Raw genomic sequence first — 12,918 nt, forward strand, 5'->3', positions numbered from 1 at the left:
AAATTCAAACTCTTTGGAGAAGGGCTACCATGCCTTAGCTGGGGGGCTAGATCTAGCTCTGTGGTAGCTTTTACATTGCTCTCATAGTTGTGAGCTAATAATCCGGTTCATGGCTTTAATCTCCTTGATTTAAAACAAAAAACCCAACCCAGACCAATAGATTACCATTTGATTTCGCACCTTCAAAGAAGATCTTTTGTCTTACTGTCTCCCGATAAATTAAAAAAATCTTCACACATGTCAACTAGCTCAGATTTCCCCCAAAGGCAGGGAATAATTTATCTTTTATGGTAGTACACAGACTCAACCATTGTCTCACGAATCTATCTTTGCTTTTTTTAACCATCAGGAGTGGCAAACCACTCAGGTACTACTGCAGCTATAGGTTTTCCTCTTGTCAGAATGTTGATCAGGCACAGCTCATTTCCCTGTTAAGAGTGCCAGCATGTGCCTGAGCTTAGAATTATTTCAAACAACAAAACAAAGCATTTTAAAGTTTAAATGGATATTGTAATTTGTAAATATTTGGACTTTCATTCTTTCCCATGGATATATTTAAAATACACTCAAGTGGTAGAACTTCCCTATGACACCCATGATTTTGGGTGCCTGCAAAATTAAAGCCAGTTTTTATTACTAGTAGTGTCTTCCCCCCTTTTCTTATTTTCCTTGTAGGTAAGAAAACATTCAGAAAGAAATCAGCTGAGATGGGTGTTTTGTCCCATTCTTACACCATTTTTATTCTTTGACGGTTAGTCAGAAAGCAGAGCAAAAACACAATATAGAAAACTGAGTAAATAAAAAGAAACAATCAGTTCAACTTTCTGACCGAAAGTATATTTGTTTCAGATATTTTGTGACTTAAACCCATACCAAAGGTGTGTTTTAGTTTATGTGGAAATAGTAACTGCAAATTTCACAGTAGAAATGGTTAAGATATATCAAGCGCTGGTTCAGTTGAAGTCAATGGAAAAAAACTTTGTGCTGCTTATTCTGGAGGTGACAAAATCCTGTCTGCTGAATGGCACTCAGATTAAAAATGACGTTCTTGTTTGAACCAATAGGTGGCCTTTTTGAATGTGCTATAGTTAATTTTTTCTTGAAACCAAGAAAATGTCTTGAAGTAGAGAACATTTTCAAACAGTAATTTTCAAGTGCAGTGAAAATGTATTTTTTTAATTCCATTTTTAATGTATTCTGTTTATTTCCCAGTATTCTAGAAATTTATGTTAAATCCTGAGTCTTCAATGCATGATAATGCATTATTATTATTATAGCAATGATAAAGTGGACTACAAAGCCTATCCTTCTGGTTTTGTATGTTCATGCTCTCAAAATGCCATGTATTTCCAGTTTCTTAGACCTCCCATAGGTTCTTTTATCCTGTTCTTTACATAGGTAATTAAAACAGTTTAAAAAGAACAGTATCTCCTTGTGCTTCAGAAAAGGAACACTTGTGATTTTTCAAAGTCACACCTCTGAGCTGAGCGTCAGGAATCTTGATTCTGTTTTATTTCCTGTAGAATCAACACGTTCTTCAAAAGGGTTTCTGCAAGGAAAAGGCAGCCAGCAGCCATAGGTGGCCAAGATTTCCTAAAAGCCTGGGTCGCTGAGGGTGTTAAACACTTGAAAATGGAGCTTCAGAACATGCCTCATTTGGGCCTGGACCTCCTGAGGTATTTTAGCAGCTCACTCCCCAGGTTATGTTTTTATGGGTACACGACGATTTCGTGGGGTTTTGCGAAATTTTGGGCTTGTGTTTTTGTCCCTTTGAAGCCAGCTTGAGGCTGAGAGCTGGGCAGGTATCCCATGAGGGAGGCATCACCCTGTGCCTTATCTTGCTCCTGCAGTCTTGGCCTTTGCTGGTGGCCCCTGTCCAAGAGCAGCTTCAGAGTCACAGGGACCTCTGGTATGACCCAGTTCTTACGTTCCTTGAAGGCAGTGGCGGTCAGATAGTAACATACAACTCGGCCTGTACTCAGCACTCTTACCATGAAACTGGGCTTTAGTTATAGATCTCAGTGTGGGACAGGAGTTCACCCACACAGTCCATGTACCTGTGTTCCCATTTGTCTGCGCACTTGTTTTTTACTTCCAGTGTTCATTTGAAGGCTCTGCCTGTTGAGTTTTGAGACTGAGGTGCCTAAAATGTAGGGAGAGATTTTCTCAAAAGCTCATGTTAGCCATAGGAAGCTGGTTCCTAAACAAATTCAGTTGCTCTGACTCCTCCCCTGAAAGAGCCCATCACTCCCCTGACATGTGAGAACCTTTCTGTGGCAGAAAAGTGACCCTGTGAATGTCCACCTTTAGGCAGTAGTACCCATTTCTAGTGCCCCTGGAAATAACTTTGTTGGAAGTGTAACGTGTATATAGCAATAGCTTAGCTTCTTCTTATATGGCAAGAAATGCCTTATAAGTGCTGTTTATATTAATCTTCTCTTTTCCGCTCTATAAAAGACCCATAACTCTTGTGGCTTCTAATGATCTAAGACATTTGAAGGAGAGGTGGGATATAACTGTCTATCCATCAAAACATTGCCGACTTGGTCACACAAAAAAGGAAGTTTTTCTCCTGGAGGGTTTGAATTTTGCTGGGAAGTCAAAGCTCCCCCTTGGCACCAGAGTCAACACATGACTGGCTGGATATAGGAAGTTAGTAATTCGTCTATGTTTATGGCACAGCTTTCCTGACAGGATGTCTCAAAGCCTTTTGCAATGAGGGATTAATTCAGCCTTGCAATAAACAGGATCTACTATTTTACAGCTGGGGAAACTGAGGAACAGTGAGGTGACGCACAGGGATGTATGGGGTGTCTGTTGCAGGTAAGGGAGGAACAAGGATCCTCCTCCTGCTGGTCTCCACCGCTTCACCTTCTGGGATGGACAAGGTGCCACACTCCTTGTGAAAACCTCACCCCAGCTGTCAGCACAAAGCGTTCCTGAGAGGTAGCAGAGGGGCCCCAGGTTTTTGATGTTTGACTTGAAACACCTCAAAAAGATGTGATTTTTGCTTTCGAGCACTGTACTCTCAGCACTTAGAGACCAAACTCGCTTTGGCAACTGTTGCATCTGAAAAAATTGGGCTAATTATCCTCAGGTTGCAGCGTTTAGAACAGAGATTTATGTCTGTTTTGGAAAAAAGGGTTACTCGCTCCTCTCACTAATTAAAAAGCAGGAGGTGAGAAGAGAGAGGCGAGATTGGTTAAATAGGAAGCACTGACAGGATTTTCTCTGAGGAACACTTGCGGAAGTGCTGAGGTCCTGTAGGAAGCTGGGTTGATGCTGGCTGGAAACTGTAGTAAAGATTGATTTTGGCCACATCTTTCAGTCTTTACTAGTCCATCCATGACAGTACTTATTAAAATAACTTGGGACTGCTAGCATGAGTAGAGACCATTTGTGTGAATGAGTACTGCAAACCTGGGCTTTAAACTTCCCGTCCCAAAGTTGTGTTCAGCTGATCCAGCAGAGCTCCTCACACCATGTGAACTTATTTTGCCAATGGGATGTGTGACTTGGCCTTCCATACCACCATAAAAACAAATCTCAAAAACTGACTTCAAACACAAGCATCACAGGTGAATATAATTTTCTAGATTGCAACTAAACCCAAGCAGAATCTTTTAAGGTTCATATATTGCTTTCCAATCAGGTCTTTTTCATGGGGTGGTCACTGAGGCACTTCACCAGAAGGGTCTTTGAGCATATCCTTGATTCTGCATTGTTTGTACAAAGCAATGATGACTTCGGAGCAGGAGACTGTGCCAAGGACAGAGCACTGTGCTGTGCCCAGAGCTTTCCTGGCTCTTCCCTCCCACTCTGTTTCTTGCCAATCCCAATGGCTTCCTAAAACACATTTATCAGTGCAGGCCACTGCCTGTAAATAAGAGAGCTCTTGTCCTTTCCAAAAGCCAGAAGTACAATGTTATCTTTCCTCTTTCCCACAGAAGAGAGCCATTAGGAAATTCCTTGGTTTAGTTTATGCCTCCTTGTTCCTGGATGATGTTGGAACCATTGTAAAAAGACGAGGCTTAATTTCCTTCTGGAGATGGCAAACTCATTGATGCATTGGATTGATGAGCTGGATGTGCACTGATGTGTTGCATCCTGTAAGGAGAGGAGTATTCTGGGCTACTTCAGGGTTTGGGAGTCCATGAAGAATTTTGCTGGTCTGGGAACTCAGTACTTGGGTTTTTCCTGAATGAAACAGAAGGAAGTATAGATATGAATGTTAAATTTAGTAATAAATGATTTGGGGGCTCAGTCCATGGCAGTGATGGTGATGTGCTTGCACTCAATCATGACCATCACCCTTAGCACCCCCCAAAATTACTTTGAAGGCAGTGCCCTAATTCCCATGAGGGAGTAACCTGGGAAGGAGACCTCAAAGATTTGGCTTTATAAAATGAAATCTAGTTCCTAGAGAAGGATCCTCTAGTAGTTACCCGTTCCTCTGTCTGCCATAGCGGGGAGGACAAGGAGGGGACCCTGGCTCAAGTTCTCCTGCCACAGCCGAGGGGAGACTGCTTTGGCTGTGGGTGGTGTCAGGGATGTCATCAATGGGAGGGTCACCTGCTCTTGCTTTCATTTGGTTTTGCCCTGCCCAGCTTTCCCCCCAGGAAATAGTGCTTTGAGGGATGCCTGCTGAATTCTGCCATTTGCATGCATGGTGTTCTGCAGCTCGCCTGGTAGATATGAGGAGTTCAGGCTCTTCTTGAGGTGAGTCAGGTATTAATACTGTGCACATGCGTAAACTTTACAGACAGATAAAGAATTATACTTTTTGCAAGTCACAGATTAACAACCAAACTGTCCTCACAGGAGTCACCCCCCAGGGTCAGAAGAACCATTTGTGTTAGCAAGAGAGGCAAGACCTCCCAAGACGCGCCAAAACGATCCTGAGATGAAATTGCTTCACTCTTCCTGGGAGGGCCCGCAGCATCTCACAGGGTCTGCTGCATAAATTGTATGTTCTTCAGGGCGAGGACCTTGCCCTCCGATTTGCTTGGGAAGCACGCGTTCGGTCCTCCATACCATAGATAATAAATAACCACCTTGGCTGATGGCTGGGTTTGGGATTACGAGTCAGTTCTCCCTCCTGATTCATTTCTCGTTCCGAGATGCCAGCGATGCAGTTTTACAGGAGTATGTCAGCAGTGGTGTTAGCCCCCTGCTCTTCCCTTGCTTGCGGTAAGGCAACTGTCATCTCCTGTCTACAGCATACTTTACAGCACCGAGGGAGAATATTAATAAGACTTCCAAAGGGCTTGCTGCCACTTTTAGTGGAAAGGTTTCCTATAAAGGATGCGTAGCAAAACTCCCAGGAGACAGGCAGAGAAAACCCTCCCACCAAGGAGAGCTGGTGTCATCCTGTTTCATTGTCTCTGTGTCACCGTAACACCACTGTGACTTTGACACGCTGCTCCGTGCTGCTCTGGTTTGTGCTGCTCTGTGTAATTTCCTTGGTTGAACATCTTTATTTCAGTTTCATAATAAGGTATGAATTAGTTTCCCTGTGCCTGTTAGCTATTTGTGGTTAAAGAAACAGTCTCTTTCCTGTTAAGGCCAGCTAGACTTCTGCTTTTCCCATTTGTTTTTGCATTACATCACATTTAAAGAAAGAAACCGCATGTGCCATATTTCCATCCAGGTTAAAGGTTCAGGATCACAGCAGCGCATTTCACAAGGAAACCAGAAATGCACCTTCTCATTGAGTAACAAACACATTTAGTCCAGCAGCCAAGAAAAGAAGGTAGACGTGAAGAATCCCAGTGTTAGGTGATGAGGCCTGCAGTTTACTGATTGCATCTCTCCTGGGTGAGCTGGCAGAGGGTCAGTGTCACTATGAAGTTACTAGGAATGCCTTTGAAAGTCAGCAGGCAGCCCCACTGCAGGTTCTTACCCATGTCTCACTTGCTGCCATTGCACCTCAGCCTGCGCTGGATGGTCCTGGAGGGTGGCCATCCCTGCCCTGCTCCAGTGGAGCACTCTGGGCTCCCACTGCCCCTTGCTAGAGTAAACCCTTCATCTCCATGAGCAGATCCGGTGGACCACAACTCTGCCAGAGGCAACCTGTGAGGGCATGCCTGGCGTCAGCCTGGGAGACAGACTGCCTTGTCCAAGTCTGCTCCTGAGGATGCCCCTTAAATGCGATCTGGGCATTCTCAGTAAATCTGTGGACATAAACAGGGGTTCTTTCTAAATGAAGAGGTAAAGTACAAGGGAAGAAGGCTTTTAAAGGAAAAAAACCCATAATGCTAATTGTCAGAGATCTGCCATTAGATGTTCAGCAACATCAAACCAATCCAGCAGCTGCCTTTGCAGATCTTGACCTTTGCTGTTTTTATCTTCTTTGGGTTCAGGGAGACGACTCTTAAATGGAATTAGGAGCTTGTGAGCTGGCTCTGTATTTGTAAGTGGATTCTTGTCAAGCAACTGCAGGGTTGACCAACGGATTACCATGGCTTTTATTGCTCATTCATGCATCATATATATATTTATATAGTTGAATAAGCATAATACTTTAGAAAGTTTGACTAATATATCGATTTCATCATCCAGGCATAACTCTGAATATGGAGCAGTGATATTGCTTGGCGTATTCAAATAATGAGTCCCTAACTACTGTGTAAGGCATACTGAGGTTTTGTTTCATTTTGTTTTCAGATTGAAACAGGGAAGCTGATGTACATGAGTTGGCCTGTTCTGAATCTTTGTCATCTTAGACAGCCCTGCTTATTGCCAGCTCATTTCACAAAGATCTATTTCAAATCAACTCATAAATTATTAATAGTACATGTGTAGGTCAGAGAGACACTAACCCTGACAATCACACCCTAATATTCTCTCTTTAGCATCAGAAATAAGAAAGAAGATGTGAATAATCAATATTCGACAACCAAGGTACATCTCATACAGATATGGTATATGCACTTAGGGGAAAAAAGCACAACAAAAAACCAAAAACCCGACAGATCTTTGCAAACCCCGTCAGGCTGGCATTAATCTTGCATGATGAATAATGTGGTGATCTATGAATTTTTAACACCTTTAAAATGATAAAATTGTGGGATGTGATATCCAAAAGTAAATTTGTTCAAATTGGAGAATATTTCTGATCAAATGGAGCTATTGAATAATGTGTATAAAAATATTTAAACATCAATTTAGATTGCTCAGCAGGCAAGACTGTTCGTACAGGTTTGTGACTGGGAGCAACTTTCCATCACAAATAATTCATCTGAAGATTTAATTATAACTTGAAGCTTAAGCAGTAGCTTTTCTGAGTGAAGGACTTAACTCTGGAGACCCGGAGCACCTCCTGGAACTGGTGGGCTGCTCTCACAACCATGGCCAGTGCTGGCACAGGAGGAGCCACATGGACCTGGCAGGCTTCTGAGCCAGAGGGGTTTGCTTTGCCTGGTTCCTGCTGTACAGCACCCTCTGCAGAAAACCCCACTGAAACCAGAACAGGATGCTTCCAAAGAGCACGTAACACAGCAGCACAAAGGAGCAGGAGCACAGTTTCACCTTTTATTCACATCAAGGCTGAACCCTGAAGGTGTTGAGCACACAGGGCTCTTTGCTACCCCCCAGGCACTACCAGTGCTCACCAGTGGGCAGGATCAGGCCTTGCTCAGATGATGGTGCTCAGTGGGAGGGAGAAAGTTTGGGGGTTTTAGGTTGGAAAAAAAGAAGAACTGCTAATACGTAGGAAATAATGGGATGGATGCTGTCCTACCTGAAGTCAGCATGAATTTGTTGTTGACATTCACTGGGACAGGACCAGACTTTACAATTGAAGTCACCTCCCCCTGAGATTGCCTGACAAACACTAAACCAAATGTTTCATTTAGAAACTGTCAAAAAGGAATTACTAACCTTTTATACTTATTACAATTGCTATATGTGTTCCTGTAAAGGGACTAGAGAGCGGCTGGACATTTGAATTTTCACTCTATGCAAAATAAAAATGACACTCAAGAACTTTACCTATTTTTAAAATCCTTCTAATGAAAGCATTTTATTCCATTTTTTATTGAACAGAAAATAAAATGTGTTTGTTTCCCCAGATTTGAGGAGAATTAACATGTATCTGATTGTTAATATTTGATCCTTCTTTAATTATTTATGGTATCAAGGAATGAATCTGTCAAGTAAATAATGAAATGCGTACATGCAGCATATGTAATTAGGTTAGGTGCATAAATCCAAAGTGTTCACTTTATAGTTGTCAGTGCAAAATTTATTAATAATGAGAAATGCTAAGTGAAGAAAATCCCTAACAGTCTACTCATTAGTGTAGGTTAGAGCAGTTGCTGAAAAGGAAAGTTATCATTCCTCTCTTACTGTATGTCACCATTTAGGAATGTTGGTAAATCCCTGTATGCTTTCCTCTTCTCTGCTTTAATTCTGGAATAAGAGCAGTCTTTAAGTTGTGCTGTGAAGGTGCACTTAATCGTCACACTGCAAACAGGCACCTATCAAAGTAGAGGTTTTCTGCAGCTTTGTGTAGTTTAAAACCAATGTTACTCCCAGGTCTTGCTTTCCTTAGAACGCAGGAGTTCCCATGGATTTAGAAGGGAAGACTGCACTGTATTTATCGCCTGGTATTTTAGGACTGAAGGCGATGAATGATTGCTTATACGCAAGAGGAAATGTGACTGTACATGTGCCAGAGGGCTAGGACACAGACAGTACAGTACACACAGTACACAGACAGTCCAAAATGGTGGGTGGTATAGTGTGTGTTAGCTTGTGTTGTGTGCCTTCTCTTGTGTTAGCATAGTTTCACATAGCCACAGTCTTCACACAATGTGTGCGTTCCTATAACACACATGTAGCAGAAAAGCTCAGACACTTAGAGGGCTGAGTTTGTAGCCAGGTGTTAAAATCATGATACCATCTATTTTGGGTGGAGTATTGCACCTGAGTATTTCCTGGGTGATTTGATCCCTACAATCACAAACCTTAATGTATAGCCAAGGGGGTGACCTGAGCGAGAAGTGCTGTGGCAGTGCCTGGACCGAAGACTGTATGAGCCAAATTTAACAGCAGAGCTATGTCTCATGTCACTCTCACCAGCCCTTCACCTTAGCTTGCTGTCAAGTTGCTTCTGCCTTTTGCAGATTAAGGAAGAAATGGTTCTAGTTAATAGAAAACAAAACAAAATTAATCTGCGAGTTTATATCCCTTGGGGTCTGAGAAAAATGTGAAAGAGAGATGAAACACCTGTTTGAGACAGAGAACTGTCATTGTGGGACCACAAAGAACATTTCCTGATCCCAAAAGGTATGTTTCAGAGCTCCCTCTCCTAACAAAGATTTCATTGCTAAGTGTATATTTAAAACAATATTTCAATATCATTTTGAAGCTAATCATTAGCACAAGCACTTCATGGGCTAATTCTCCATATCCAAGGATGGCATTCACCCCAGCTCACTTTTGCTGTGGAAAATTAGATATCTAGTCTGAATTAGTCATCTGGGCTTACTCAGTCATTGAGATTCATCCCATCCTGAAACTGGTGCTTGAGGCTAAGCCTAAGATACAGGAGGTGAATCACCCCCTGGAGACACCCACTCTCTTCTTGGGCTGCAGAAAGCTCAGGCTGGAAGCCTAACTTTTAGGCTGCTAAATGAGATGATCTGAACCCCACTCTGCATCTGTGCTGGATCTGACTTCCATTGGGTAGTTTAGAAGGAAGGTCATCACGCAATGACCCTAACATAGCTAAAGCTACTGGGAGACTTGACCACACAGCCACAGTGAAGTGCTTATGCTGGCTGTGCCTTAATTTTTCAAAGCATTAAAATAAGGAGGACTGGATTTGCTGATCAGCAGAAGGTGTGGTCTGTCACTGAAAGCCCCTAACCTGAAGTTGCATATCTGTATCCCTTACTTCTGCTGGCCTCAGCATCCACGCAGTACAGCAGGCAGCTGCTTTAAGAGCTGATTTGGCTGAGCACTAGTCTTTGGGGTGCGTTCTCAGGGTAACTTTCCATTTTTAGAGATGCAGCTGACCATGCAGCCCCACAGGTACTAGTGCTAGCACAAGGGAGAAGGTAGGAACGCAGCGGTTGCCGATGCTGTGAGGTTGGAGGGTTGCTGCTGCTGATAGTGATGCAAAATTAAATGGATTGTGAAATCGAACCCTGATCAAAAGGATGCTGACAGCCATTCGTTAAATTTTGCATCACACTGTTAGATTTTAATCACAATGTTTTGGATCTGAATCACAAATCCTCTTATCTGCTGTAAGAGCTTTTTCAAGCTTAACATTTTTATGCCCCATATAAGATACAACAATATTCATCTCTGCTAGTCAAGCTTAGAAATGCATTAAACTGCCCAACCAGAAAATCAGGAACAGGCATTTAGTGATGCAAAATGGTCATTCTGCAACCTAATGCCTAAGGGACAGATCAGTCATCGCAGACTCCCACTTCTGCCTGAAAAGACCAATTAGGTGACTCTGCCTATTCAACTATCAATAGAGGATTGCTCCCAACAGGATATTCCCCTGTGCTTTACCCACTCTAATTTTAAATTACTCAAGTGCCAAGACTTCTGTCACTTCCCTGGGGTGACCATTACACAATTGAAGGCCTCACTGTGAGCAAATGTTTCCTGATATTCTGTCACAATTTTCCTATGCTTAGGCTCATCTCATTTTACCTAGCTACATGTTCTTGAACAGCTCTACCTTCTTTCATAGCCACGTTGTTGTGAAATATAGTGAGAGCTAGCATTGCCTCTCTCCCTCTGTTTTTTGTATGATTATTCTTGGCAGGCATTAAACACATAAAGGAAAAGTCAGTTATTTCAACCACTGGTATAATTGGTGGTGTTCCTGTGCTGAGGTGCCCTGATCATTCAGCACTGAACAGTTTGTCCAAGAGGAACAGCTTTCCATGCACATCCTTTGAGGAAGGATGATAAAGGCTGAACAAAGGGAAGACTAGGGAAAAAAACAATCAACTTTAAGTGTTACATGCTACTGTGGAAAAAGGAGTTCACTACTCACACGTAAGAGTCCCCTAACTGAATAGTTAGGATGCAAGTCCACGTAAGAAGAGCTTAAGCTTACTCTGTACTTTCAGGTTTTGGTGGGTAGGTAAACGCCAGAGCCCAGGGGGTTGTGACTGACCCTCGGCCGCAGACCTGTGCCACAGCCCAGTGCCCTCAGGTGACTGCTCCAGTGAATATGATCTGGGTGCATCTTCGAAAAAGACTTGTCACCAAGCATCTTGGGCAAATGAATGGCAGGCTTCCTCCTCACCGGTCTTTTTATGCTCAATAAAGGGGCAATAACAGTACGTTCCTGCTCCTTTCATCTGAATCAACAACACCCTGGGTCAGGTGTGTTCAGGATGAGCTTTCCTAAAGTCATTGCAGGACCTTTCAGCCTGCTTTAGGTCGAATTCCTTTTTGATTCCCCCCTCAGTGAGTGTCGTACAGTCAAACCCTTCATCTGTTTTATCAGACAAGCAGAACTGGGAGTCTGATATCTTTTAAAAAAAAGATACAGTTCTCTGATTAACTGAAGAGTAATAGCATGAAATCCTAGTCTCCAATAAGTAACATATTGATGCTTATGTCTAATTTAATCAGCATCAGGGGGGACACGGGTACCCACTCCTGCACCATCAGTTATGCAGCAGTTCAAGGTGATAAATCCTATCTGCAGAATGATATTCCGACAACATTTCTATAATATTAATTAGATCACCATGTCAGGCTGCAGGAAATTTGCTTAACATTCATTAGAAATTTCTTATAGATAGATAGGCATCCCTCCCTCCTTCTCCCCCTGCTTTCTTTCTCTTGTGATTGACAGATGAGGTCAAGCTAGAGGCAGCCTCTCCTCCCTCCCCATGCCTGAAGAGCCAGGTCACCGGACTCCATAATGCATGGGAAGTGGGAGGAGAGGATTATGCCTTGAAGAGATAGCCTATTAAATTGGACAAAAGCTCTTCTGCCTCCAGGCTCCATCGCCAGGGCTCCTCAGCCTCAGCACTCGGCAGGCGAGTGCACGACGCAAAAGCCATTTGCATTACCCTGCAGTCATTTTTATATGTGGAGGTAATGAAGTTGTCAGCAGAGCCCCAAGTGTGGCAGCGCCTGATATTCAAATAGACCTGCCAGCTCTCCCCACTCCTCACTGCCGCTCCCCACTCTCCCCCCATCCCCACAGCTGATCTACTGACTCCCTGGATTACTGCTTCACTGGCTCCCCAGCTCTGACTGTGCTTGCACTCTTGCCCCTGTCAAGCGCTTTTGTTTCCAAGTCAGAGAATAGGCAGCTGCGGCTGCCTGCGCACTGCTGCCCTCACTGCCAGGCAGGGCCACAAGCACCCGCGCTGCCTGCACATACTGGGTGTCACGGGATGATGCTAATGAGTGGCAAGTGCCCCACAGGGTCTCGCCATGGCCCTGCCGCAGTCAGGCTGCAGCAGTGGTCCTGCCAGATTTGGAGGGAGAGCTCCCCAAGGCACCAGGTTGAATGCCTGGGGAATTTTGTTATAGAATCATAGAAGGTTGGAAGGGACCTTCAAAGGTCATCTAGTCCAACCTCCCTGCTATGAGCAGGGACATCTTCAACTAGATCAGGTTGCTCAGAACTACATCCAGCCTGATCTTGAATGAAAATCATCTCCACGGATGGCGCATCCACCGTCAATCTGGGCAGCCTGTACCAGTATTTTACCACCCTCATGGTAAAAATGTTCTTCTTCACATCCAGCCTGAATCTCCTCTCTTTTAGCTTAAAACCATTACTGCTTGTTCTGTCACAACTGGGCCTTCTAAAAAGTCTCTCCCTGTCTTATAGGCACCTCTGAAGAAATGAAAGGCCACAATAAGGTCTCCCCAGAGCCTTGTCCTCTTCAGGCTGAACAACCTCAACTCTCTCAGGCT

This window comes from Psittacula echo (genome assembly GCF_963264785.1).
Source record: "Psittacula echo genome assembly, chromosome: 2".
Taxonomy (NCBI): Eukaryota; Metazoa; Chordata; class Aves; order Psittaciformes; family Psittacidae; genus Psittacula; species Psittacula echo.